Source organism: Ranitomeya imitator, chromosome 4 (genome assembly GCF_032444005.1).
Source record: "Ranitomeya imitator isolate aRanImi1 chromosome 4, aRanImi1.pri, whole genome shotgun sequence".
NCBI lineage: Eukaryota > Metazoa > Chordata > Amphibia > Anura > Dendrobatidae > Ranitomeya > Ranitomeya imitator.
The window spans coordinates 433272205-433279937 of record NC_091285.1 but is presented as its reverse complement, the minus strand read 5'-3'; positions in this window follow the sequence as shown (position 1 = coordinate 433279937).

Below are 7733 nucleotides of genomic sequence, written 5' to 3'. Positions count from 1 at the left end.
AATCCTGTGTGTCCCCAACCTTTTTACTATGCGGCATCAATAGTAAAAAAAAGTAATGTTAAAAATAATAAAAAAACAAAAAACCTGCTATACTCACCCTCCGTTGTCCGCTGAGCTGCTCGCGCCGGCCGCCATCTCCCGTTCCCGGCGATGCATTGCGAAATTACCCAGAAGACTTAGCAGTCTCGTGAGACCGCTAAGTCATCTGGGTAATTTCGCAATGCATCCTGGGTCCCAACTCTCCCACCGTACAACTGACTGTACAGAACAACAGATGGTTGAGTCTGAAGAGCTGTTCACACATTCTATGCCATGGTCATCAGAAGCTGCAGCTCGCAGGGGTGGCAAGGGTTGCCTAGCCTGCGCCTTTTTTTACACTGCAAAGGATGAACCAACTCGAGTACTCTGCCAACTGTGGAAGGTCGGCTCACTTAGCTGAGCCTCGAGGTAGACACAAGCACACGTGGGGTTAAAGTCTCTGGGTGGTTTATTGCATTGTGGCGCCCCAGGGTCCTGGTCGTCACAGTAATGTTGCTTTCCCCACGGGGAGAGTGATGCTACGTTTGGAGGCAATGAAGGAGAACTCTTTGTCAGGTAACACAATGCATGCAACATGTTCACACTCCAGACAAGAAGTTGGAGCTCTAAGCCTGTTTAAGGTGAACTCCCCTATAAGAACATCCTGATCTGGAGGGAAAAGGTTCCGTTCCTGTCAGGAAGACAGAGGGAGAGGAAGCATAGGAGCCCTGTGGCCTGAAGTGCTGCAGCTCCTAGGAATCAGACGGATAGAAAGCTGAACAGATTGCAGCAAGTGTGAAGGAAAGCAAAGCTAAGGGGAGGATATCAGAGGGAGATCAGCCAGGAGAAGGCTGCCTCCTTCTGAGGCACAGAAATCTGGTAGCCGGAACACAGAGAGAGGAACGATCCTTTATGCCTTGCTCCAGAGACCGGCAGGACAGCTAATTTCACGTTACCTGTTTGCCCCTACACCCAGGAGGCAAGGTGGCAACCATTAGAGGCTGGGGCATGATAGAGTCCCTGTAAAATGCCTCAAGCCACCGGTCATACGGGTTTGTCCTATCCTATCAGGGGGACAGAGAGAGAGTGAGACAACATCTACAATATCTGTGAGGACCATATGAGATGCTTAGCAGTAAGGTACTACAACACCAAGGCGCTAGAGGAAGGCTACTGATTTCTACCTGGATAAGGGGACTCTGCATTTGCCTCCAAACCGTCCGGACTCTGCCAGCCCTGTGATCTGTGCTCTGGACTGTGGATGCTGAAGCCTTCAGTAAAAAGGTAAAGAGGCTGCAACCTTGTGTCCTCGTTCTTCACTGCGCCTCACACCATCCACCATCTACACACTGGGAAGCCCTGGGGACATACTTCACCTGTGGGAAGGTATACCATCTAGCTGCCATAACATCACCCCAGCGGACCCCTTAAAGCAGCGTCGGTCACCCTGACCAAATACCACAGGTGGCGTCACAAACATTTCCCCTTTAAAGACCTTTCCCCTTTTTCACGGACGTCCCAAGGGCCACAGACCGGGTCAGCCACCGTTACATCCCCCTTGAGAACCAAAGGACCCGGTACCGAGTACCCCTTGCCCACGGGGGCGCTCCAGTTTCTAAACCAAAAACCCAAAATGGTAACAGAAAAACAGCCTTTCTTGCTCAAAAGAAAATAAACAGTTCATATACAGTCCTGCCCAGTACTTCGGGGACAATACATATGGCAGCTCTCACAGGAGCTTCAGTATGGAGACTTCCTTGCCTCCACACAACACAGACCGATGAAAAAAAACTGGCTGGACATTTATTTCTTCAGCCACACCCTTGAGGTGGAGATATGGTAAGTAAGGACCCGCCCATCTCTTTACCTACGCACCTAAAAACACGCCCATAACATGGCCGCTTATCTCCTTCAGAACATAGCATGCTGAAAAGAAACTTATGGGTTTCTAGATCCCAGAGGAGAGCAATCTCCGTGACACAAATCTCCCCTCACATACAGTGCCAGTGACCCTGTGACCCTGTCACACAACTTTGCAAAAAAACTGAGTAGAGATAAAAAGTGCAATAATTTGACTACTACATGTATGTATTGTAACAACTCTGCTGGCATCATGGCATGGCCTCTCATCTCTCACAGGCACAGAATATGGAGCTGGCTAGAAACAGAAACCACATTGTGACCTGGAGCAGTGGGTAAGATAGTGTGAGAGATGAGGGGCCATGCTGTGATGCCAGCAGAGTTGTTACATGTATCTTTACATGCGCAATCAACATGCATTGCTGTGGGAATCCCATTGCGCAAAAATGCAAAGCAGCAGACCTCAACAACCATCAGCTGCTGTCAATCACATCTGCTGATCTGCTGCTTCTTCCTCCTTCTCTGTTACCGTGCCAACTATTGAGATGCAGACCTTTGACCGCAGAACCTCAGGTTCTTTACCTGCTCCAGTCACGCTGACTGACAGCCCATCGTCAGCTGGAAATGAAGCGGACATACCTGCTGTTTTTGGCCAATCTCAGAGAACTAACACATCAAACTTCCTCAATCAACCATAACATTTCCGATTTGTCCAGTTCACCATACTTTGCTCTCTCAGCATTGCAACCAGCCCACGGTACTGCAGTTGTGGTCATGGAAAAGATTATTTCCTCCTACACATGACAAAGCTAAGAGGTTGAACTCCACCATCTCCAATCTGTTGGCCACGGAAATGCTGCTTTTCCAACTGGTAGATACAGACGGTTTCTGAAAGCTGATGGCCGCTGTAGTCCCCCAGTACCAATTGCCCAGTCGCCATTGCTTTTTTAAGAAAGCTGTGACTGCGCTACACCAGCATGTGGCAGACAACAATACCCATTCCTCGACTAAATCTATGTCTGATAGGGTGCATATCACCACAGACACTTGGACGAGTAAGCATGGCCAAGAGCGTTACATCTTGCTGACCGGGCACTGGGTTACTCTGGTGGCTGTGGGGGGCAGGTGCTACTCCACAAGTCTTGGAATCCCCAAGGCTTGCAGGACAAATCTCTACATTTAACACTTCCTCCACTGCTTCTGCCTCCTCCTTTATCTCCTCTAGAGCCTCCACCTGCTCCCTCAACCTCTGCCTTAATGAGACATGTGTTCCAACAATGCAGAGCGAATCTCCACCATCTACGTACTACGCAGCCAGGGCTCACCACAATCAAGCAGTGTTAAAATTGATATGTCTTGAACATCGCAGTCATACAGCAGAAGAGTTGGGGATAGCTTTCCAGGTTGAGTTGGATCAATGGTTGTCTCTGGTGAACCTGCATCCAGGGAAGGCTGGGTCCGATAACGGTGCGAACCTGCTGGGGGCCCCACGGTGAGGCAAGCTCACACACGTGTCTTGCATTTCTCACATCCTCAACCTGGTGGTACAGCGTTTTCACCACCACTATCCTAGCCTGGGTGAGCTGCTCCAGAAAGCATGTAAGCTGTGTGCTCATTTTTGCCATTTAGATCTCTGAGGTCATCAATCTGCATCAATACAGAGGTCTTTGTCCATGCCAGTTAACAGGTTGATATGCGATGTGCCGATATGGTGGAATTCCACTCTGCACATGTTGCAGCGACTGTGGCAGCAGCAACGAGCCCTGATGCAGCATGTCATGTCGTATAGCCTGGGCTAACACAGTACAGACGTGGCGCGTATCACATTTACAGAGCGGGCTCACATTAAGGCCCTCTGCCCCATTCTGCACAGTTTTGAAATGGCTACTAAGATGATTAGTGCTGACAACACTGTCATCAACATCACTATTCCGGTCAGCTATATGCTAGAACAGACTTTGAATAGCCTGCGGGAGGAGATGGTGGTCCCAGAAGAAGAGGAGGAAGCAGAGGAGGATGCGGAAGGGATAATATTGTCGTCACACAGGCGGGTGTCAAGGAAGGGTGGATTACTGCGATCGAGGGGGGCTGGTGATAGCAAACAAACTGTTATCGAAGGTGCAAGATCCAAGGAACAAATGGAGTAGGAAGAGGTGATGGGCGAGCAACTATCAGATAAAGAGGATAATCCTCCCCTCTCTGTTATTCGTGGCTGGTGGAAGAGGATGGAGGAAACAAGCATCATTGTTACTCAGCTACCAACACAGCATGGGCTTGGACCTCATGGTAGGGCCTGACATATGAGTGCCTTCTCGCTGCACTATCTGTAACATGATCCCTGTATAGTTATTATTAGGAATACTGCTAACTACTGGGTTGCCACTCTGCTAAATCCACATTATAAAACCAAATTTTGCCAGATGCTTCCCGCCCTGCTACCTTTGTGAAAATGAAAAATTGGAGGATAAAGCAACATTTTTGAGGGAGAAATTAAAATGTTCATTTTTTCCTTACAAAATGCTTCAGTTCCTATGAAGCACTTGAAGAGTTAATAAGCTTCTTGAATGTGGTTTTGAGAACTTTGAATAGTGCCGTTTTTAGTGCGGTGTCATTTTGGGGTATTTTCTGTCATATAGGCCCCTTAAAGTCACTTCAAATGTGATGTAGTCCCTGCAAAAGTTGGTTTTGTAAATTTTGTTGGAAAAGTGAGCAATTTTTAACACTTCTAATTTCTAAACAATAAAAAATTCTGTTTATACCAAAGTGTCATCAAAATTTATGCCACTTTAGTGGTGTAAATTATGGCAGAAATGTACTTCAGTCCCTGTTTGGAATAATATTTCTCGCACATGATAGTTATGAGATGTGCCCAATTCATTAACAGACATACTCTTAATGAATTAGGTGCATATTGCACCAGTGGTGCATTCTTTAACACTGCTGTGCAAAACACAATTCTAAATGAATAATACCCTATAAGTAAGGCTTCCTTCATGTATGACCAGCTCACCTCTTTTGTCTCCAGTCAAGTGTAAGGAGGTGACCGAAGCTGTCACATGCCTCCGTAGTAGTGTGCGGGCCTCTGATGCTAATAAGCTGAATAAGATTATTAGCCAGTAAGTCTAACCTCTATTGTTGGTAAAATATTTGAAGGGTTTCTGAGGGATGTTATTCTGGATTATCTCAATGAGAATAACTGTTTAACTCGATATCAGCATGGGTTTATGAGAAATCGCTCCTGTCAAACCAATCTAATCAGTTTTTATGAAGAGGTAAGCTATAGGCTGGACCACGGTGAGTCATTGGACGTGGTATATCTCGATTTTTCCAAAGCGTTTGATACCGTGCCGCACAAGAGGTTGGTACACAAAATGAGAATGCTTGGTCTGGGGGAAAATGTGTGTAAATGGGTTAGTAACTGGCTTAGTGATAGAAAGCAGAGGGTGGTTATAAATGGTATAGTCTCTAACTGGGTCGCTGTGACCAGTGGGGTACCGCAGGGGTCAGTATTGGGACCTGTTCTCTTCAACATATTCATTAATGATCTGGTAGAAGGTTTACACAGTAAAATATCGATATTTGCAGATGATACAAAACTATGTAAAGCAGTTAATACAAGAGAAGATAGTATTCTGCTACAGATGGATCTGGATAAGTTGGAAACTTGGGCTGAAAGGTGGCAGATGAGGTTTAACAATGATAAATGTAAGGTTATACACATGGGAAGAAGGAATCAATATCACCATTACATACTGAATGGGAAACCACTGGGTAAATCTGACAGGGAGAAGGACTTGGGGATCCTAGTTAATGATAAACTTACCTGGAGCAGCCAGTGCCAGGCAGCAGCTGCCAAGGCAAACAGGATCATGGGGTGCATTAAAAGAGGTCTGGATACACATGATGAGAGCATTATACTGCCTCTGTACAAATCCCTAGTTAGACCGCACATGGAGTACTGTGTCCAGTTTTGGGCACCGGTGCTCAGGAAGGATATAATGGAACTAGAGAGAGTACAAAGGAGGGCAACAAAATTAATAAAGGGGATGGGAGAACTACAATACCCAGATAGATTAGCGAAATTAGGATTATTTAGTCTAGAAAAAAGACGACTGAGGGGCGATCTAATAACCATGTATAAGTATATAAGGGGACAATACAAATATCTCGCTGAGGATCTGTTTATACCAAGGAAGGTGACGGGCACAAGGGGGCATTCTTTGCGTCTGGAGGAGAGAAGGTTTTTCCACCAACATAGAAGAGGATTCTTTACTGTTAGGGCAGTGAGAATCTGGAATTGCTTGCCTGAGGAGGTGGTGATGGCGAACTCAGTCGAGGGGTTCAAGAGAGGCCTGGATGTCTTCCTGGAGCAGAACAATATTGTATCATACAATTATTAGGTTCTGTAGAAGGACGTAGATCTGGGGATTTATTATGATGGAATATAGGCTGAACTGGATGGACAAATGTCTTTTTTCGGCCTTACTAACTATGTTACTATGTTACTATGTATTAAGAAGGCAAGTTCTGCTGTGGGCTGCAATCTGGACTCTTTTGGGGAGGTAGTGGAGAAAAGAACTCTGAAAAAGTGTATGACAATTATGAACAATAATGCACATCCACTATATGAGCTATTCATGAGACAGAAGAGCACCTTCAGTAACCGGCTAATACTTCTGAGGTGTAAGAAGGAAAAATATAGGAAATCGTTTGTGCCAACTGCCATGGGAATGTACAACAATAACATTAGGGTTAAACCACCAAGGTGAATGTCTACTTATTTCTCTACATTTCAGTTCACTCGTTGTGTATGTCCTATTCTAATGTATAATGTTCTTCTGTCAACAAACTGTCATGTCAACTATGTAATTCTTTTATGATTTTTATGTTTTAAGTCGTGCTGCTGTGATACCATAATTTCCCACGGGATCAATAAAGTGTATCGTATCGTATCGTATCCTCCTCTTTGGACCCTGTTCACAAGGGGCCCTGGATTAGGTGCGGCCCCTTGTCGTTTAAAAGTGCTAATGTGTTCCTGTAATGTTGCTGTATTGTGTATGTACTGTTTACAAGCTTAAGGCCCCTTCACATTAAGCGACGCTGCAGCGATACCGACAACGATCCGGATCGCTGCAGCGTCGCTGTTTGGTCGCTGGAGAGCTGTCACACAGACAGCTCTCCAGCGACCAACGATGCCGGTAAACATCGGGTAACTAAGCGCAGGGCCGCGCTTAGTAACCCGATGTTTACCCTGGATACCATGCTAAAAGTTAAAAAAAACAAACACTAGATACTTACCTACCGCTGTCTGTCCTCCAGCGCTGCGCTCTGCTTCTCTGCTCTCCTCCTGTACTGTCTGTGAGCTGGAAAGCAGAGCGGTGACGTCACCGCTCTGCTTTCCGGCTCACAGCCAGTACAGGAGGAGTGCAGAGCGCAGCGCTGGAGGACAGACAGCGGTAGGTAAGTATCTAGTGTTTGTTTTTTTTTACTTTTAGCATGGTAACCAGGGTAAACATCGGGTTACTAAGCGCGGCCCTGCGCTTAGTTACCCGATGTTTACCCTGGTTACCAGTGAAGACATCGCTGGATCGGTGTCACACACGCCGATCCAGCGATGTCTCCAGGGAGTCCAGCGACGAAATAAAGTTCTGGACTTTATTCAGCGACCAACGATCTCCCAGCAGGGGCCTGATCGTTGGTCGCTGTCACACAGAACGATTTCATTAACGATATCGTTGCTACGTCACAAATAGCAACGATATCGTTAACAATATCGTTATGTGTGAAGGTACCTTTTGGGATAGTATAGGGTAATTAGGGTAATAGCAAAGGACAATAGTGGGATTAGAATAGAG